General features: G+C 40.7%; 1 protein-coding gene across 1 annotated transcript in view; it reads right to left on the reverse strand.

Moving 5' to 3' along the window:
• The window catches only part of LOC134645528 (KATNB1-like protein 1), a 38,728-nt gene extending 18,235 nt beyond the window's left edge, over positions 1–20,493 (reverse strand). The window contains exon 1 of the mRNA XM_063498995.1: positions 20,404–20,493. The gene's annotated coding sequence lies outside the window, so the exon portion shown is untranslated. The remainder of the gene's footprint in view (positions 1–20,403) is intronic.
• Positions 20,494–22,899: the final 2,406 nt, after the last annotated feature.

Genomic DNA, 22,899 nt, shown 5'->3' on the forward strand with positions numbered 1-22,899 from the left:
GACCTTCTCATTCCATACTCACCCCAAACCAGGAAGAGGAGGAGGTGCTGAGTGAGTACAGGCTGCCTAGACCAGCTTGGAGCTTGAGATCACATGAAAATAACCAAATATATATGATCCAGCAAGACTTTGTTGTTTTCCAGACAGTTGTTTATGTGCAACATATGATGCAAAACTGGACGAATGGAAAATTCTTGCCCTAAATAATGAGCAAGTCCTGTGGCGAACACATTCCTCATCATTTAGTTCATGTGATTTCCTTTTCTTTGATCACAATCCAGGAAAAAAAGACCAAGAAGAAAATAATATGTGACTTCAGACGGCACACTTTTTGCTTGAAATATGGCTTATTACAACAAGAGGCACAGCAGGTTTCTAGTGTTGTGGTCAAAGACGTTTGTTAACAGATATCATTCTTGCCTTACACATTGCAAAATATTTTTTTAGAGGTGAAATTGTCAGAACGCTAGAAATCAGATTCATTTGCTTAGTTTAACGAGACTTAAGGAGACTGATAACAACCATTTAAAATACCTTGCTGCTCACTGATCGTATAGATAAGTAAGTGTGTTGTAAACACCAGTGCAAGAGGTCAAAGGACTACAGTATGTGTTACATTTGACTGGAATTTGCGCTGTAACTCAGCTGAAGTTCATGGCAAGTTGATGACTGGTGTAAAACCGGATCTTCTGTCTCGTTAGATAACTTAACCTTTTCTGAGACACTGGCAGGGCCACTCTGTCTTCATGCTTAACTCCATCACAGCAGGCTAATTCTAATGATACACAACAGCTATTTATCCAACCCCAAGCTTATTGGTGAGTAAACCCTGAAAGTAATGAACTCTCCTTGGACCACATGTGAGATTAGGAAGCCGATGTCTCTTTCTATAAAGCAAAAAGCTGTGAAGCCTCTTGAGAAGACTCTCTAAATTTTCTTCAGCTAAATTCTGTGGCTTACCAATAATATTTATCTATTTTCAGAGTCTCTAGTAGCTCTCACTCTCAACAACAAACTTCCTCAGGAGACAGAGGAGGGATTCTGTGTGGTATTTCTCCCCACGGGTGATCAAGGCCCGGCAAATGATCACAGGGAGACTGGGGACATGTGTAATGAATTCAAGCTTCAGATGCTGGATCTTGGCGGTATTTCATCAATCCAGAGGCTCAATGCTCTTCCAGAACCAAAGTGCCAGTATTAAGCAGCCTCAGACCACCACCAAAGCAACAGCCAGTACAGCCTGCCCCGGCACATTGTGGCACATTCTTACCATAATTCCACTCTCAATATAAACACCACAATAACTTACAGGGCTTGGCAACACAGCATCAACAGAAACAGGAGATGTGAACCCCGTCTATTGCCACAGTAAATCTGGACTAAACAAGATAGCACCCATGCTTAAACAGTTCTGTTTTTCTACTTACACAAAGTGAAAGAGGGAAAATACAAAGCACATTTTCTCCAAAAGAAAAATGTAAACCAAAATAGATCAGACTGGGCGTTTGATGAAAGTAATATTTCTAAAGCCACGAGGAGCAGGTTGGCTGGGTTGAAATAACACTGAAAGCGAAGTTTAAAGCCCCAAACTGATAAACCCCCTTTGGAGCCCAACAGCGTGCACTCTGTCACCACAAGATGTCTGAATGACATTAATATAACAAGGTCAGGCACACATTAGTTTTTTTAACTGCTTATGTAACTCAGGGCCACAGGGGAGGCAGGAGCCTATCACAGGGCAAAAGATGGGGAACACCTAGCAAAGGTCCAGCACAGACAAACAGAAACCACATGCATGCCTATGACTAATTTAGAATCACCTATTAACTAGGGGTGCAACAATACTCGTATCGATATTGAACCGTTCGATACAGTGCTTTCGGTTCGGTACGCATATGTATCGAACAATACAAAATTTTTAATTTATTTTATCAACTTTTCTTCTGACGATGCTGTCTGTGTTGAGAGCTCAGTGGATCTGCGTTCGACTTATCCGCCTAGGCTGTCGAGCGGAGATCCACTGAGCGCAGCGCAAGCTAGCGAGACAGAAGTTGCTCGTTGCAACATGGCAAATTGAACCTCCCCCACCCTAATTCAGATCTGGCGTTTGGAACTATTTTGGTCTTCATGTGAAGTATGACCCTGAAGGTAAGCGCATCATGGACAAAAGTAAAACAGTGTGTTGGATGTGCCACGCAATGCTCAATTACATTGGTGGGAACTAGTGCGTTAGCGCAGTTAGCTTGTTAACGTGTTGACGCCGTCCAGCCTCACGCACGGGGCGATCCGCGGTAGCTCGTTAACGGAGATTTGCCGTGTTGTGGCGTTAACGTCATTTCAACAAGATTAACGCTTACAGCACTAGTGGGAACACAACGAATATGACTGCACATTTACGCCGACATTATCCTAGTGCGAAGACAAGTGGAAGCAGACAAAAACAACAAGCACGCATGCTACAAACTTTACCCGTGTCATTTAGACCGCCGTTAGCACATGATTCTCCTTATGGGGACCTGATATGTTTAATATGCTGCTGAGAGTATACCCCAGAAGAAGCGTATAGTATAGCTTTTATTTTGGAAAGAGCCATTTCTCTGTAATAAACTCTCTTTTTCCAAAGATGAGTGATTTCTCGATCAGATAGATTTATTACTTTGTTGTTTCAGCAACATTAAATTTAAAAACTGTACTTTTGAGTTAAAATATATATTTATAATTTTAATATATGACAAATTAAAAAGGCATGAACATTTTTTGTATCGAAAAAATATCGAACCGTGACACCAAAGTATCGAACCGAACCGTGAATTTTGTGTATCGTTGCACCCCTACTATTAACCTAAAGCCCCAGCTGAGCAGGAAGTTCAAACCTAGAACCTACCTACTTGCTATGAGGCAACAGCGCTAACCACTGATAAAAATAGTCAGTGTTACCTTTATTACCTGATTTCTGTGTATTTTCATATTATTTATGCAGTTTATATTGTGGGAAAGCTAAAACTTCCTTGGTGGGCAACAAAGTTCTTATATACAGGAAATGTGTAAGTTTCAGTAGCCTACAGTTAGCTTCCCCTTTAGCTTTAGCTAAAGGAACGTTTTAAAGCAGTGATACCAACCAGCTAACAAGTGCTTGTGTTTGCTTTATTGTGATTAGCTAAGCCACGTGGCAACTGAAAATATACCCAGAATGCATGTGCCAAAAAGTAGAGCAGGAATGTCCGTTAGCAACCACCTTCAAACTATTTAACCGCCCAACAAAGAAAAAAAAAGTTTTGTTCCCAACAGATAATTATTAAGGCAGTTATGTGAGAAATGTGGGTAAATATGCTAATAGACATTCTAAAAAGTCTGATCAATTCTTAAAATTATTTGTGTACTGCAATAATTTACAGAGGATCTTTGTCTTTGCAATGTACCCATACCTAAATAAGCAAACCGGCTCGGTAGCAAATACATTTAAAATATGGACTCTTCTCATGTTCTCAACAGCTATATCAAAACAAAATTGCAGCATGGTTTGGACCCAGCGCGACTGCTGCGACCTAGCATGCCACCATGAAGTAATCCAGTCCAGAGATATAGTAAACTTCAACCACAGACATAGTTAGTACCTTTTTATCTCTTAATTTTACCCAAATTTAGCGAGTTATTATTTATTTGTAATTTCTAGTCTTATATCTCTTGAAGATATATTTTTTTATATTCTTATAAATGCACCATGGGGGGCTTGGGGTGAAACGGCATTTCAGTACGCTGTATACTGTGTATATTGTTGTATTGACAATAAAGACCTTAAATCTTGAATCTTGAAACAGCTACATCAAGCCAACTGAGACTACTCAGTCTACAGTAAGTGCAAACTTTGCGCCAATGGGGAGAGGATCAACTCATTAAACCAGAGTCTCAACACATGAATAGGCCTTGATAGTTGTGACAACAGCCATATGCTATCAAATTGGCTGCTGTTGGTATGCAGCAATGGGACATGTCAGTTGGTTCAAGAAGTCCATGTTAGGGTTTGTTAAGTTCCCCCAAAGTTTTCATTCATCAGCCTGCATAGTTAGGAGTAGCTTGATCTGTTTAAAGTATGACGTCAGACTTTTTGCCAGTGGCTGATTTCAAAGAAAGCCTTTCGGAGCTGAAATGAGTGAGATCAGGCACTGTTGAATTCACTCGTTTCATTTTCCACAGGGTCAGTTTTGTTGGAGGGCATTGTACTGTATATCTGCCCTATATCCGTCCAGTGGTCAAAAATACAGTTTGTTGAATTTCTTTTGGCTGGCATAGCTGAAGGCTTTTCCCTTTAGCTTGTTTTTTTTTTTTTTGTCTTGTTTTGTCTTTAAGTAAAGACACAAAGATTAAGGTTCCCCTCTGCCTGGTTGAGACAAATTGCACAGCACAACTATCTTCTCTCACAGGCTGGCACTGCCAACCCAATACTCTCACTGAATGGAGTAAACTGTTGAGAACAACACCAGCCTCATTATTACCTATTTTCTATCACATGCTAGGCGGTCAGCCTGCTTTTACTGCGATTACCTATATCTTCTTGCATTCAAGTAGCTCTGAAGCGTTTGATTGTTGGGATTTTTGCTAAGAGTGTAATATAACTTGCTGTTCTCTGTTCACTGGCAGTGCTGCACTTACTGTTCAATCTGTACATGAGTGAAGTCTTTGTCTTTTCAGGTACAAAGCCATCAATTTGTCCACACTGGAGATCTGAGCTCTAATGAAGAAAAGGTCAGTGGGTGGGTTACATGTCCAGTGCTTTACAGCAATAGTAACGCAAGAATTCAGGGAGAGATCTGGTTTTAAATGCATTTAGATAGGAACACAGGTGGGAGGTAGGTTTTTTGGGTATCTGTAATTTTATTAATTTTTCTAATGACTTTACTTTTAGCTTTTGCACAAATATCTTTACTGTCTATTGCTTTCATTTTAAAAACAGGCTTGTTGTTAAGTTTAAGGAATTTGAGAAATTAAACTGATTCAGGTCTAAATGGAGGGAATAATAATACATCAGACATGGTGTGTCAGTGATTATTATTGCACATGACAAGATGAAAACCCCCCCAAAACAAACATATAATTTAGCCATCATTTATAACACTATACACATAAAGTGGGCCAGAATGATCCAGAACAGTATTTTTGCAGATGTCACAGCATTTCAGCATCTAGCTAGCATAACAGAAGAGAAGCATCACCATTGCTTCATGTCATTTCTAATGCAATGTTTCAAAGGACTCAAAAAATATCAGCAGTTTGTCACACAGTGTGTCTGCTAGCTAAAGATACAGCTGTTGTATTTCCCAGGCAGAGAATAGAGTGCGAGACAACTTCACTCAGAAATGGAGAAAGATGTAAGAAAGGCAAGACAGGAAGAAGAGAGAATATTTTTTAAGATAAGGAGTGACAGTGACATTTGATAACCTGGAAATGTAAAGCTTACATCTGCTCATTCATTGTATTGTGTTGGAATGTGTGAAATGTCTTGCAGAACAAACTGAGGTATCCTAATGTTGTGTTGCATGGAAATACTAGGTAGTGCAATTTAGTACAATTTACTGCAAGCTAAAGTGTTTAGTTTGCAGTACTGTGGTGAAATTTACATGCTGAACTGGTACATAGCAGCTGTAGTGTTCATGGTCAGTGTTTAGTTACATCAGGGGTAATGTATTTCTTTAACTTAACTCACAGAATCATGCAAACCTTATACTGTCTAAGGCTTGAAATCAGTTCATGGCTCTGCTTATATCTTGATGTAAATCCACAAAGAGCAGTAAATCTCAGAGCAGCAGCAGCACAGGTCAACTGTACACAAATCTACTGGAGCTCACTGTAGAAATTATTGTGACTGATTTGTGATTCTTTTCACCACACTGTGTCTCTACACCCAATCTTATGCTTTCCTCACCTGTAAAATCCAACTTTAACCCCTGACTGTACTTATTTTTCTGTGGAGGAAATCACTTACACTCACCATATTTTTTTTTAAATTCCCTTTGTTCCTTTCTGGATGTCTTCTACATAACAGTGTTCAAACTGTGTGAATTAACTAGAATTAGAATTCAGGTTGAAACAGAGTTTGTATTTACTTGTATTAATATTATTTTATTATCATATTAATATGTCATGAAGTTCAGTTAGCTTTTCACAAAGATAGTTGGTAGCAATGCCCTCCAAAAATCTAATTTTTACTTATACTTTGAGTACATTTTAGAGCCTGTACTTTTTCACTTTCATTTGAGTAAAGAAGTTGAATGAATACATCAGTTTTTACTGAAGTACTACTTGAATGAAGAATGTCTGTACTTTTGCCACCTCCAGATGGGAATGACATGATTAATGGTTATAATGGGTTTTGCACTTTTAAACTCTTATCGCCCTAAAAATGTCACATACAGTGCCTTAGGTCTTTTTGAGTGTTCACAGGCTGCCAGGCCATACTTCATATTCCTCACATTAGGAAACAAATAGAAGAGTAGAAACCGCAAGACCTCTGGGGCTTTTTAAGCACATGCCTGCTGCTACTATTGGACACAACAATCACCCAGTGGTAAGCAATCCCAGCAGTACCCAAAGGAAATTATTTAGCTTTGTAGGAGTGTTATGACAAGGGCATAACCTGACTCTAGACGTAAGACAATATTTCAACACCTTATTTCCCAATGGGAGTTCATACAGGTTATTGCTCAGTAAACTTTGTTGGTACTGAGAATGTTGGTAGGGAAGCAAACACTGATGGATCTTTCAGCACTCAGCAGAGACAGCAGCGTCTCACAAACCAGCCAAAGCTTGCATTTTTCCTTACCCACCTTCGGTGAGTCTGGCATAACAGACTCTTTTCTCAAATTGACTTCATGTGTCAACAAGGCAGACCTCCCCTGACTTGGAGAAGATTCAGATGCCCACAAAGCTGTGCCCTGTGTGGCCTCTGGCTTTGGCTGACACGTTGGCCAAAAAGGGTGCATGCACAAACGGTGTGATGCCTGCCATTGGGCAAACCATAAAAGAGAATAAGATGTGGCATCTATACCCTCAAAGCCACATTTCAGACTGTAAAGGTAATCATCATGAGGAAATAATGTCCAGCGTTGCTTTTTAAAGCATATTAGACCTCTCCACCGAAGGCAAGGTGGTTTTTAGCATTTATTAAGGAATCAGAGAATCAAATAAATCCATAATGTAGATGCATTTTGGAAAAAAAAAAAGAAACCCCTCCTCCTTACCAGCCGCTACTACACCGCTACTAAAACACACATGTCTCAAATCACAGAACACAAAGCATTCAGAGAATCTGACCAGCATAGCAGATGGTTTTGCCATGAGAGGACATTGATGCTCTTGGTCTGATGGCATGTTACAACTGGACTCAGACAGAAAGGTATGTCCTCCGTCTAGACCTGTGAGGATACCTTGGAACTCAATGTACGCCATCTGAATCATTCTTTGCACTTTTTGCAATGGATGAAACGTAATCCTGTTGACTTTGGTGAAACTGAACTAAACTTCTATCTAGTAGGTCAAAGTTTCCCTTTACTCCTCAAAATATCTCTATAGGTATTAGAAAGAAGTTAAAGCCTAGTAGTTCTTCAAGTCTTGCTTGGAGTGCTTGAGTGAAATGTCGTCACATCACACAAGGGGTTTATGTCCTGTTTATGATGTGTAGTAAAAGATTTGATGACCTCAAAATGTTTCAGTTAAGCACTAAGATCAGGTTAAAAATGTAATTCTTTTTTTTGTTTTCTGTGCGGCACCACAACTCGGTTATTCTAGGCTTGTTAAGCCAGTAAATATGTGAGGAGTCGGTTTCAGAGTGACTGCGTAAAACCAAATTTAAACCACACACTAACAACACATTACATTCCTCGTGGGTGATAACAGAAACAGGTGGATACAGTTTTTGCACTCTTTCAAGCCAAGGGAGATAATACAAACATGACTTGAAGTGTTTATTCTGCCTTACAGTAAGTATGTTTGACCACCCGTTAAATGGACCAATGCGTGACCACAGGTAGAGAGAAGCAAATCATCCCGTGGCTGGGAAATGATTTCGTGCGGCCACTGAGCGTCAGAGGAGCTTGTTTAAACAGACCCAAATCGAGAGACTTAATGATCATGCTGACAGCAGTCAAACGAGATGTCTATTGAAGCTGGTGTGCCGCAGATGAGAATTGTGCAGCTGCTGAGAGAAAGGAAGGCACGTTGCGGTCGCCGTCTCTTTATGCAAGTTCCAGAGAAAAGAGGCGTGCAGGGTTCAGTTTTAAAGCTGACTTCAATATTTGTTCTCCCACCAAACCTAAACCAACAGAATATAGGATATGCAGTCCCCGTGGCAGCCTGCTGTGTTATTCCTGCCACCTCAATCGTGTTCTACCATTAGCACTAACGTCATCCCAATTAGACATCGGCATCCGGACACAGAACAGCTCACACTTAAAAGCCAGTTAGTCGTTTTGTAAGGTAGTGGTGAGTTTAGATTGGATTCTTAATGTAATCACACCTTTTTTAAAGCACTTTTTGCTGATTTGATGTTTCCCCAAAACCCCAGGCTCTCTCTGCACATGCCTAACACGTGCTGACCAGCACTTGATGTGGATGTGCAAAGAAAGCAGCATAGGGAAAAGACTTACAGTTCTGTCTGTATTCTAAAATAAAAATAATTCACACTATTCCAGCTGAATTGATCTTTGGTAAGAAGCCACTTTCTTGCTATTCTTGCTGGATAATTTTGAAAGGATCCCTGGAAAAACTTAAAAAACTTAATGTACTTCATAGGCTTTGACCTGCCCTCTGGGTGTTTCTTATGTTCATACCCAGCATTCCCTGGGCTTTAACTGTGCTGAGGCCGCATAGTGTGTAAAATGTTCTCAAGTCTTTGGGCCTCTTTATCTGATAGAGACTTGGTCTGCTGCTACATTTTGATCCCTCTAACTTAGACCAGGCCAAAGCAAAGACGACAATCCAGATATCAAAAGCTCTGAAGAGTCTCTGTACTCTGTGTTCTTAGGAAGGGTTCACTTCGGTTGGTTATGCAACCAAACATGTCCATTACCGTAGATGTTTTCTTTTTCTATTCTGTATAAAACTAGCACAACATATTGCAGAATACTTCATCCTCTATATTTGAAATGGAATATTCTTCTACATAATTTAAATGATGATGATCAGGTTTCTAGAAAATGATGTGTCAAAGTCAGAAAATATTAGAAAAAAAGACAGGATACTAACCTCTGAGATTCCCTGGCTACCAAATGCAATGCACAAAATCTTACTGCGGATTTTTTTCTGAAAACCTTACAAATGATGCAACATTTGCTTCTTGCATGAGAAGACAAATGCCCATCTCAGTTGGACTGGACATTAAAAAGCCTTTAACCTGATAACTCCCTAATGCACAGTCTATCTGACAACCTGTTGAGTCCATGTGAGACTGAAGGAAAAAAATTAGAATGGACAGAGGGTGTATTTTCTTTTAACCGTGACTGTAATTGTCCAGGTGAATTTATGGTAACAAATGAACATCACATATTCTGCCTCACCTGTATGCTCTCGAGTAGCACCTTTTCCTGAATCAAACTGAGAATTTTATGTGAGAAAGTCTGAGCTTTGAGCAATGTCCTGACCTGGTTTTTCCCAACACTGACTGGAATTCTTGTGTGAAACTTGCTGAACCAAACACCAAACCAAACCTAACCAAACACTGCATAAACAATGTTCTTATAGTCACTAAAAAGCTTTGCAGCTCGTACCTTATACTCAAATAATAAATCTCTTTTCAGTTTGAGTCTTTTTTGTTGTTCACTAAGACCAACACTTTTGAAATGACATCTAAGAGGCTTATAAGGCCACGATATGATTGCATAAAGGGAAGAAAGAGAAGGAATGATTGTGCAGAATGAAAAAGCAAACCTCTGCCATTGATTTAAGACTTCCCAGTCAGGATAACTATGGCTATCCTCCACATTTCAGCACATGAGAGAATAAGAAAAAATATCTTTGGAGAGAATACTGACCGTCCTTCCTACTGTGGTTATAGAGAATTTGCTTTCTGAAGAAGGTCACAAAAGTTACTGTGATGAAACCATTTTCCCCCAGCTTGTGGAAATCTGTTTTGTTTTATCTCAAGGGTCAAAAAGTGTTTGTTCCAGACTACAACAGCACAACCCTGCTTTTACAAGAATGACTTCATATGAGACATTTAATATTATGCCTCTATTCACTTTTGGGCATCTGATTATTGTGGAGAAAGAAACAGGCTGGCTCTTCAGTTGACCTTTAAGCAACAGATATCTCACGTGGGATGCACATGATGGCTCAGACATGAAGAGAAGTAGTAATCTGAGAGCAACATCAGACGGCATTATTGTAGCAAACAGTACGTCTGACTGAGCGACTTTCCCAAGCCCACAGGAAGTGATGGGAAAAATAAGGGGCAGAAGCTCATCCTTTTAAATCTAACACAGTCGTCTTATATCCCCTCCGTGTCTAATTTTAGCTTCGTCAGTCCCAGTCTGAAACTGGCATTAGGTCAAGTACGGGTTTAGCATTAGGGTGAAATATTCCCCTTGTGTTTGGATGTCGTAGTTCCTGTCTCTGCTCCGTGTGTCCACATAATCTGTCTCCTCTGTGGTATGTAAACCATCTTAGACAGAGCTTGTTTTTTGGAAGTTTTCTCTCCACAAACACATACTCTTCAGATCCCAATGTAGCGATTACAAAAAGTCCCGTCCTACCCAGAGCTACAGATCTTATAATTATCTTGACAGTGAAAAACGTTGATAAACACTGCAATTGGGATTCTATGAATAGGAAAGGTTTCATTTGCATAATGCCCCTTTTAAATTTCACGTCTATGTTCAAAAGTGACTTTTGATGTAAGTGCATGTGGCCCATCATGCACACACTCCTGTCAAGTATACACATGTGGAGCGTCTTCCCAGTCGCTGCGTAGATTCCAGCCATTTCCACGGCTGTGATGGATCCAAACACGGGTCAGTCAATCAGTCTGTCAGCCAGTCCTGCAGAGAGGTGTGATTCACTCCTTTGGGCTGCGTGACTCAAAGCCCTCTCTTCCCTGCCCCCTCATGTCCCCCTCTTCCTCCCACTGTCCTGAGCGGTCTTGAGCTTGCCATTTGACCTGCTGCCAATTTGGATCTTCTCCCCGAAGGGTCAGCTGTGGGATTGTATACAGCATTTCTACATAGCAACAGTCTGTTGACTTACACTCCGAGGAATGCAGAAATGACAAACAGGTGGCAATGGACGTGGACCAATTTGTAATTTTCCATTAAAATGACACGTTGCACTTTTTCCCCACAGTTATTCCACATACTCTTAATCGATAGTTAAGGTTTTAAATCACTTTGATACAGGCACAACACTGTCAGCTCTAGCGAGAATTAACACGTGCAGGTTGTTGTTTTTGGAAGGTAAAGAATCGACTCTTTCATAAAGTGGCTTTGAAAAAAAAAAAAAAGACCGTGAAATTCCTTCAAATTGGTCCAGTAATGAAAAAGAAAAACAGAAATTGCCATGTCCAGCTAAAGTATCACACAATGACTGAGCCCAAGTGGGTGGTTCTTCTGCCAGGCATTAAAGAGGACCAGATGACGGGGTGAATACGCTTTCGGCCGAGGGCTTTCTGATATTTTGTGGGAAGATGGGAAAAGAGAAGCAGAGCTGCAGATGTTGATGCTTCTTGAGCTGACATGAAGTCATATTTCTGCTTGTCTCAATTCACATTGAGCACTGGCTGATGGCGATCAGACAAGATGGGCTCCACGGCCTGTTAAGCCTTTGTCGGTTCCTGTATTTACTGATCTCTCCGGACCTGCCACTGCATCATATTTATAATGGGGTGCGAAGCGATCCCCTGGACAGCCCAGACCGAGAGGGAAATGAGGTTGCAACAAAATGACCTCAGATTCTAAGAACTAAAGGAGTTTGCCCTGAGAGTTTTCCAATGAGACACATTCTGCCCCGAGGGTCTGTAAAACAGCTTTCCTGTTCCTCTCCGCGTGAGCTTTGAAATCATTTCTCCACTTTCTCACTTTCTTTGCAAAGTAGAATGTAAGACTGTAATAAAAGCATTCACTAAAGTCAAACGAGAAGGAAAGTTAGGCTGGCCAGTGTACAGACGCATGGTGTCATGTAGGCTCGGGAGCCAAACACCACAGAGCAGCTCACACACAGGGAGGGGTGTCCGCTCTCTGCATATCCCACAAGAACCAGAAAAGTCCCCTTAAACATTTGCAAAGTACCACATAAGCTTTGCTGTGTTGCTTTATCAGTACCTGTTCTTAATGAGGATCTCAACCCCAATCGACCACCCCGAGTCAAAAATCACAGTCAAGCGATGGTCTTGTGTTCATGGCTGAAAAATTACATCTGAACAATCGGGATTCACTCAGAGAATGGCAAGGCTCAGCCTAGACACCGTCATTAAACCCAGGCTGAAGTAAATGGCAATTATTGGTAACCCTCATCATAGTTTCTTCAGAGACGTTATCTGATCCAAACCACAAATCATTTTACAGCAGTGAAGGATTTCTGGCATTAGTCGGAAAACGTTCTAATCAAGGAATGACGTGTTCCCCTGTGTTTTCATATGGAAACTAATCAACATTTCTTTTTGTGTGTAATTAAGGGAAATCAAACATTTTGGGAAAGTGATTATTTATACTTTGAGTACCAGTTGCCGGGTAACTGAAAGTGTACTTTTTGAATGGATTAAACAAAGATAAGAGTCTCTGTGCAGAGCTTTTTTTTATTATTATTCTTTTTATGAATCTTGTGCTTCTAAAAGAAAAGAAAAATCGGACTCGTCAGACGTGAATCAGCTCTCTGTGCAAGTTTCAAGTTCATGTTAAAATCACAAATGCTCACATGGAAGTCTTCAGAAAGAGTTATTAAAGTTTTGTATTTTCTAATTGTTTTTTTTATTTTTAGTTCATTTTCACTTTTTGTTTTTAATTTGTTTTAATTCTTTTTCTGTGGATTGCATATGTCAGAGTCAGGATTTAGGAAAATCAGCGTAGATGTTACAATAAAAACACAATCCTTTCTGGAAACAGTTGACTCACAGTCTTATCAGTATGTCCATCAATACCTCATCAGGGAAGTTCTACTAAAACTTTCACCAGGCCAGTCTACTAAGCCAAGTTTTTATTTTTCCATCCATCCATCCATCCATTTTCTTCCGCTTATCCGGGGCCGGGTCGCGGGGACAGCAGCCCAAGCACAGAAGCCCAGACCTCCCTCTCTCCAGCCACCTCCTCCAGCTTGTCCGGGGGAACGCCAAGGTGTTCCCAGGCCAGCCGAGAGATATAATCTCTCCAGCGTGTCCTGGGTCTGCCCCGGGGCCTCCTCCCGGTGGGACATGCCCGGAACACCTCACCCAGGAGGCATCCTTGTCAGATGCCCGAACCACCTCAACTGGCTCCTTTCGATGTGGAGGAGCAGCAGCTCTACTCTGAGCCCGTCCCGAATGGCCGAACTCCTCACTCTATCTCTAAGGGAGAGACCAGCCACCCTTTGGAGGAAGCCCATTTCCGCCGCTTGTATCCGCCATCTCGTTCTTTTGGTCACTACCCACAGCTCGTGACCATAGGTGAGGGTAGGGATGTAGATCGACCACTGAATTGTGAGCCGGGCGGCAGCCAGGAGCGGAGGACCGATCCCCAGCTACCAAGACCAAGTTTTTATTTTTATTTTAGTTAAATAATTTATTTACTCACATCTAGTTTTACTTCTTAGTTTAGTTTTAGTCAACTAAAGTAATCTTGTTTCAGAGGGGTACGAGGCGATGGCCTTTAAGGGGCTAGAGGGAAAGTTGAACTCAAATGTGCTAACTTTAGAGGTCCTAATAAATTGGTTTTGTTTAACAGTGGATAAATAAGGCTTGTTGCTCTCACTTATCTTTTGGCACAAAGATAAGTGAGAGCTCCTGGTTGTTACTAAGTTCTTAATGGACGGAGATGACTTTATTGAGAAAGTGCATGAACATAGTTCGTAAAATGGTAGTCGCACTTTGTTTAGATTTCAATTCTTGTTGATTTAATGATGCTTGTTGTTACCGCAGCAACAGCTATTTTGTGTAAAGTGCAGCGCAAAGAACAACTGAAGTATCTGTTTACAGTGAAGCCAAACAAACACGCCATATTTTACTGGACAAGACACTCAATAATCATTTGCTTCACTGTCTGTTCAGGCAAAAAGCACAGAAAATAGTAACTGCTGGGCTGTTTATGTAACGTGTTTATTCCTACAGAGTCAAAGACCCACTCGTACAGATGTTAACTGTCAGCTAAAAAAATGCATAAAATGATAACTGTCTTTGTTTTGCAGATAGATTTCAGAAGAACAATTGTGGTAGGTCTCAATGACAAATACACGGTTTCCTGATTCCTTCTGATTAACAATACAAGCCATTGCGTGTTTCACACAATTGAATGGTTTTAACGTGACGCATTAGCAGCAGGAGACCGTTCAATGAGCAACAGCTTGGTATGGAAATTCTGCAACTAATACTGCAGAAGTCAACACAGGATGTCGATACAATAGCCATTTATTGCAAAACATAGTCCATGAATGCCATCAAAAACCTACCTGTGGCTGCTTGTGAAAGAGAGTTCACTTGAATTCAGTTTTTTAATATAGTGCCAAATCACAAAAACAGTTGTCTCAAGGCGCTTTATGTTGTAAGGTAAAGACTCTACAATAATAAAGCAGAAACCCCAACAACTAGATGACCCTCCTGTGAGTTAGCACTTGGTGACAGTGGGAAGGAAAACCTCCCTTTTAACAGGAAGACCCTGACATTAGAACCAGGCTCAGGGAGGGGCAGCTATCTGCCACAGCTGGTTATGAGTGATGGGAAAGGGAATTTTATTGGTTTCACGATATTAGACTCAGTATGGGTTCACCCAGAAACGCTGCTGTTGGGGACTACTTTTAGTGAGGACAGGAATGATTTGTTGAGCTAAACAGTGTCCAGTCATCCTGAAATTTAGTGTTTGGGTTCAGTGAGTTTCTTCCCTTCAGACAACACAACTGAATATTAAGCTGGACAGTGTTGGTGGATCGTGCACTAAAGCTACAACCTCTTGCCAAAATCAATAAAGCTAGTTTTTTTTAAGCAGCAGTTCATAGCAATGTAGAGATTTTAATCTTGTTTTCACCACATGACAAAACACATATGCTTTTTCGCACTGGGGCTGCCTTTACTTAAAAACTGGGAACAGACGGGGTGGAGCGATGAACTGCTCAACAAGTACAGAAAAGGCCTTTGGGTGAGTCTCACACCTGGAAAACAAAACAGGTGAGAGGATGAAGGGGATATGTGCCTGTCTCCAAGAATTCAGGCCATATTTTTCTCAAAGCCTTGTGGATAAACATCAAGCAGAGTGGTCTGTCTCATCTTTGCTGCCATGCCTGCACGGTTAAAATAAAAGGGACAGCAGATTCCACAGTGACTCCTCAAATAAGCAGCACTCAGCACGGCACCTCCCTTCACAGGAAAATGGGAAGGAAGATGAGATGGAGCGAGACACAGACCTGCCTGTCCCTTCAGCCACTGGAATGGGAAAACTAAACATCTTGGTTTAAACATTCGATAATGGAATCCACTCATCCGTAGTTGACAGCCCTGGCAAAAACAGGCACCTCCTTTTTGTTTTTATGATTCACCTTTGTCCAGGGTGGTAGAATAATAAAAAGTACAAGTGTTCCAGCTCTTAGAATAATACGCCAAAACAAAGCTGACAAGCGGTTCTTGTTGTTCACATCCTCCACTTGAAGACACAGCACAGCTGCTTTGCGAATGAAAAGCGCTTTAGTCATGCATCAGTCCATCACTTCACTATCTTAGTAGTGGATTAAAACTACTCTTGTACAGCACATGTAGCATGCACCTATTTGCACAGCTGCTGACATTTAGTCAAGACTCAAATCACTGCTGTGAAGTTTTGCTGGGTGCTTAATGCTATTTTACAAATGTTAACTTAGATGGTGAGCACTGGATGTCGGTTTAAATTAGCATGTTAGCATTGTCATGTCACGTTTCTATGGTTCCTCAGATGAGATTAATACTGGTTTCCTATACTTACAGACATTTTTCTATCACAGATCACATATACTCAAGACTTGAAGGATAATATGAGACTTCCATAATTTATGGAAGGCCCTTGATGAGTTATTAAGGCTGTTTAACACGAGTCTTATATCATCTACCTGCACGTGATTGGCTCCTGTAAATGTTAGGGGTCGCACATAGAAAATTAGCACGATCTTTGTGGTCTACACTTTCACCTGACTTCTAACAGGGAAAGAAACTCTTTACAATCAGACACACAGGCTCTGCCTAAACAAGCGTATAAATCGCAGATTTACCGGGGAACAAAAATCTGATCATCAACCTGGTAGGTCTTTTGTCAACAGTCAAGTTTTTCCATAAAAGGACAAAGGGAAGTGGTGTCGTCAGAGTGTAACGATGGCAGCTGGTCTCCTGTGAAATGCTAGTGATATTAGGGATGACGGAAACCAGCTGCTGACTCAGTGACTCATTTTTACCTCAGCGAGGGAGAGAGAAGGAAATGGGAGAGAGCAGCAGCTCCCGCCCAGACAAAGAACAGACAAACCCAGCTTCAGCAGGGCGAGCAGCCAAAGCAACACTTCACTGAACAATTTAAAGTCCGCCATATCAGTTTGTGTCATTCGAGGTTCCTGTAGCACTGCCCTTGAATCATGTTGGAATGTAATCATCTGGTTTGTAAACAAAATATGATGAAAAAGTCCAAATAAAAGCGTTCATCTCTTGGTTATTTCAGCAATTAGTACGAGACCACTGAAAGCAGAAACTACAGAGAAACGATTGTTGTGTATATGTGTTTATCTTTGCGGCTAAATGTTGGCGACCCAAATGCCTGTTTCTTTTTCCTCCCTCACTCTGTCCTCGTTTCGCTCTACAAATTATGAGGGCAAGCCTGTGTTGCGTCTGACTACTGGCAATAGCAATAATTCTGTGTTCTGACAGATGATGATGATGATGATACAAACAGCTCAAACAAAAGCTCTCATAGTTTTCAGGACTATTAATATTATTATTAACCAACTAAGAAACTTACTATCCTGTGCAAAAGTTTTTGAGCCACTCCTCGTTTCTTTATATTTTCCTTCCAAGTTTCTTGTAATTTCTAAAAGTTGTCATCAGCAACTCAAAGTTTTTCTTTGTGCACTGGCTGCTTTTTCACTCATTTTCAGCCCAGGCCTTGTAGCTGACCTTTTTCAGGGGAATATTATTTTTGCTTACTAAGCCATTTAACACTGACCTATGAATCATTCAAGCATGAAAAGGGCACGTAACTCAAGGAAGGGAAACGTATAAATCTTGTGTAAACATTGGCATTAGTACAGTGGCTTGCAAAAGTATTCGGCCCCCTTGAACTTTTCCACATTTTGTCACATTATAGCCACAAACATGAATCAATTTTATTGGAATTCCACGTGAAAGACCAATACAAAGTGGTGTACACGTGAGAAGTGGAACGAAAATCATACATGATACCAAACATTTTTTACAAATAAATAACTGAAAAGTGGGGTGTGCGTAATTATTCAGCCCCCTTTGGTCTGAGCGCAGTCAGTTGCCCATAGACATTGCCTGATGAGTGCTAATGACTAAATAGAGTGCACCTGTGTGTAATCTAATGTCAGTACAAATACAGCTGCTCTGTGACGGCCTCAGAGGTTGTCTAAGAGAATATTGGGAGCAACAACACCATGAAGTCCAAAGAACACACCAGACAGGTCAGGGATAAAGTTATTGAGAAATTTAAAGCAGGCTTAGGCTGCAAAAAGATTTCCCAAGCCTTGAACATCCCACGGAGCACTGTTCAAGCCATCATTCAGAAATGGAAGGAGTATGGCACAACTGTAAACCTACCAAGACAAGGCCGTCCACCTAAACTCACAGGCTGAACAAGGAGAGCGCTGATCAGAAATGCAGCCAAGAGGCCCATGGTGACTCTGGACGAGCTGCAGAGATCTACAGCTCAGGTGGGGGAATCTGTCCATAGGACAACTATTAGTCGTGCACTGCACAAAGTTGGCCTTTATGGAAGAGTGGCAAGAAGAAAGCCATTGTTAAAAGAAAACCATAAGAAGTCCCGTTTGCAGTTTGCCACAAGCCATGTGGGGGACACAGCAAACATGTGGAAGAAGGTGCTCTGGTCAGATGAGACCAAAATGGAACTTTTTGGCCAAAATGCAAAACGCTATGTGTGGCGGAAAACTAACACTGCACATCACTCTGAACACACCATCCCCACTGTCAAATATGGTGTTGGCAGCATCATGCTCTGGGGGTGCTTCTCTTCAGCAGGGACAGGGAAGCTGGTCAGAGTTGATGGGAAGATGGATGGAGCCAAATACAGGGCAATCTTGGAAGAAAACCTCTTGGAGTTTGCAAAAGACTTGAGACTGGGGCGGAGGTTCACCTTCCAGCAGGACAACGACCCTAAACATAAAGCCAGGGCAACAATGGAATGGTTTAAAACAAAACATATCCATGTGTTAGAATGGCCCAGTCAAAGTCCAGATCTAAATCCAATCGAGAATCTGTGGCAAGATCTGAAAACTGCTGTTCACAAATGCTGTCCATCTAATCTGACTGAGCTGGAGCTGTTTTGCAAAGAAGAATGGGCAAGAATTTCAGTCTGTAGATGTGCAAAGCTGGTAGAGACATACCCTAAAAGACTGGCAGCTGGAATTGCAGCAAAAGGTGGTTCTACAAAGTATTGACTCAGGGGGCTGAATAATTACGCACACCCCACTTTTCAGTTATTTATTTGTAAAAAATGTTTGGAATCATGTATGATTTTCGTTCCACTTCTCACGTGTACACCACTTTGTATTGGTCTTTCACGTGGAATTCCAATAAAATTAATTCATGTTTGTGGCTGTAATGTGACAAAATGTGCTGAATACTTTTGCAAGCCACCGTATCCGAACTTGCACAAGAAATGGACTGACAATCAGTGGCAATAAGTCTAATAGAGCAATGAATCCAAATTTGACAATTTTGACTCATATTATCAATATGCAGAGAGCCAGTGGTGTTGGGGATCTTGTCAAAATTGATGGAATTATGAACACAGATGACACAGACATCAGACCTTGATCCACCATGCATCCAATACCATCTGTAAGGTGTCTGATTGATAGTAGCTTCATTTTTTTTAGCATGACAATGATCTGAAGCAGACTGCCAATGCAGTAAAAGCATGCCTGGATAGAAAAACACCTTCAAGATGTCCTTCAAGAAGCCTGAAGAATTATGAAGACTAATTTTAAGAAATGACAAGAAAGCCTTCCTAAGAGAGTTCAGGATGTGAGAAGAATAAAGGTGCAAATGCCAAATATTAACTTTCAAGCTCATTAAAATTGCACAAGCTCAGTTTTTGTCTTATATACTGGATCACTATGAATGTTTGCACATTTACGCACAATCACATGAACAAGAATACCTAAAATTAGCTGAGTCGTGTGTCATTGCTCTAGTCTCGCCCCCTGTTTCCTGTCACTATTGAATTAATGCCAAAGATACGATGATACATATTTAAAACATTTGACGCCAATCTTTCCCCTGGCTTCTCATATATAACTCTGTTTCTGTTTGGAAAGTTTGAATCAAGTCTGCTGGTGGGTAAACACCACTGACAGCAGCTGAACCCAATCAAAAGGATGAACTCTGGCCCGCCACAAATTTGATACAGAGCCTTTCTCCCTTTGAATCCGGGAAAAGAGTGTCTTCTCCTGCAAGTGCTGATATCATTAAAGTATCAAACGGATATAAGATCCGATTGTGTGTTCTAGTTTGATGGTGTTTGTCCCAGATGTTTTATTTCCCAGACCTGAAATGGCACAAATCCTTGCCGCAGAAACCCTAGGAAGTCTTTGTGTCTTTGAAGATGAAGAGTTTTCCCATCATAAATAAAGCGAGTCTGTGTTACGGACACATCATTTTTCAGATCTCTCCCCACTACAAGGGCGAGATCTGTTGAAGCACTATCTTAATCATCCTTAGACAATACATTAAAATGTCTTTGAAATTCCCAGTAACACATTGCCAGTAGCTACGGTTAATATGACTCTACCAATCAATCGTTTCGTAAGCAAAAAAAGAAAAGTCTCGTGATGTCATCTGTGACTGCACTGGAAAGAAGCTCTTTAGATAAACAAATTTCAGGCTCACAGCTTTCCTGTCTCACGAAAGGAAACTACTTAATCCTCAAAGATGAGAGCAAAAAATAGATGCAAAAGAAAGAAAAAGCACTCAAGACGGCACAGGCAGAAGACAGCTGGAGAGTGGGAGTCATTATTTTTCATAGTACATACCAATTGTGCCTGGGAAGCTATGGGACGTTTTTCGGTGACACAGTACCCCTGCCCTTATAAGGCTGCTGCTGTCCACGAAGTGTGTCCTGTGAGGGGCAACCACTGTAAAAGTCTTAGGAACAGCAGACTTGAATTACATAACAGAGTTGGCAGGGGTGTTAAGTATGTATGCGAGAGGCTCAAGCGTTGAGCCACGCAGGATTTGTCAACGGTTGCTGGAATGTCTAGCGTGTCTGGTACCATCGATATACAAACCCAAGCAATCTGCTTATTGCTAATCCAGCAAATAAAAACCAGGCTTTTATTATTGTCCACAGTGCTTTATAAAGGCTGCGTGACCAAACAAAGCAGACAAACAAAAATAACATGCAAATCAAGACGCCAGACTACGGGGAAACCAATAATCAGCCCGCAAAGACATAACGTCAATAATTGAAAGTCAAAACGAGTCAAATCAAGCTTTTCCCCTCTGCCAGTAACGAACGAAGGGGTTATTTGGCACGTGATTATCTTACGATGCGGAATGGGCATGAGTCAGAGTTTTTCAAAGGAATAATGTAATTTAAAAAAACACACGCTTCGAATTATGGGAATTTTTTGTGTGTGCGTGTGATCGACTGTTCTTTGCTCCGACTGATACAAACTAATAGGGAACAACATGTCTGCATTGACTGATTTGTCATTCGATGATTAATGGTAAAAAATCCAGCGGACGCTTGTTCTGAAAAAGCAAATTACAAAACTGCATTTCTGATCCTTTATTGCAAGTTTTATTATTTAGTACCAGAGTCAAGAATGTGCTATTTTTTTCACACTGTTACATTTCTTATCACACATCTGCTGCAAGTTGGCCATAAAAGTACACAGCCAAAAAGAGTAATACAGATTCCTTGCAACTGTGTGGCCTTTGGGAGTTTGCGTTGACAGACTGAGTAAACACGGTTGCTACGCAGGAGAAACCAAACATAGCACTTGTTGTTCTACAATTGTATCTAGGCACACTATGTTTGTTTTTGTTTTTTTTAGAAATTATTGCGTATATTGCATTTTATTAGGGTCAGTATTGAAAGAAAATAGTTTCTCTTAATGGGCTATTTGATTTGGGGTATCACAGGCCAAATCCAGAAACCACAACAGGAACCCCAAAGTGCACTTAAACTGGTCATTTATTTGACTCAAAGAACTTTAAAAGTTCCCACTGCTGGGTTTCCTTTTGTGTGGGATTCTGTCCAGTGCTGGCCGGTCAATATGATATGAATCACTGGGTTATTAAAAAGCTTTTGTTTCCAATTAAGATGCATTGTTTCGTCAGTGTGTTTCAGGTACAACAATTAAGAAAAAACCAAAGAAAAACAAGGAACAAAAATATGAAACAATATGTTTCATATTTTTATTGGACAAGTCACTCTGGTGCAGTTTTCCAAAAAGGAAACGCAAATGTTTGATGAAAAGAAGAGTGCAGCTGGCCTTCAGTCATTGTTTCATTGATTACTGGAACTGGGTCTCCTCAAGTCCAGCCACTTACTAAAACCTCCGTGTGAGGGATCAACACAAGTTCACAGTGTTCCGCAGCATCAACATTTTAAGGATTATTAATGTTGCATGGCTGTAAAGTCTTAAAAGTAAGGAAAAGTTGATGTAAGGAAAAGCATACTCTGATGAACTCACCAAGAATTTTCACCTCTTTGTCTGGACTAATTTAGTGCAGGGTTTGTAGACACTGTGGCCAATAAATTTTCATTTTTCTTCGCTTTGAGGCACATATTTGACCTTACACTCTCTGAAACATCTGTCTATAGGTCAAAAAAGAATAAAAATCCATGTGAAAATTGCCAAAGTAGGAGTTAAATTAAATTAATAGCAAGCTATGCAAGAAAAAAAAGGTGGTGCTACCACTGCCTCTAATGTTTGAAACTGCTGATGTGTTGCTACGCAGCCCACATTTTATATGCATTGAAGTCTTCTCTTCCTCAAGACATAGCAAATGAAGACATGTTGCAGCTCATGATCTTTGACTTTTATTCCATGTGGAGAGTAAAGGGAGTGATATGCCCGAATTGCCTAGATTAACTAATGTTAATTTGATCTTAGCCGAACCACAACTAACAGGTTTTTCATGACCTTATGAACTCAGAGTGTCTTTCATCTCACTGGTCTGGTCTTCTTACCAATGCACAATTTTTCTATTTTAGGCCACGCTCACACTCACTTTCCACGTGCACCTGGAAGCTGTTTGTAGCTATAAAAATCTGCCCAACGTCAAAACAGAAAACACACACTAATGAACATATTGCATCATTTAGCGATTAGCTATGGAAAGAGCTTCCTAACAAACAACAAATGAAAATGTAGCAGGCCTTAGGGCACATGAGTAGTAAGTTTTAATGGAGTTTTGGGAAGTAGGGCTTAAAAGAATAGAAAATACCTGGTGCTGACGTCAAGCTCGGAAACCCATACTGCACCACATAGTTTTTTGAAGAAAAAAAGACGTTGAAA

This window comes from Pelmatolapia mariae, linkage group LG16_19, assembly GCF_036321145.2.
Source record: "Pelmatolapia mariae isolate MD_Pm_ZW linkage group LG16_19, Pm_UMD_F_2, whole genome shotgun sequence".
Lineage (NCBI taxonomy): Eukaryota > Metazoa > Chordata > Actinopteri > Cichliformes > Cichlidae > Pelmatolapia > Pelmatolapia mariae.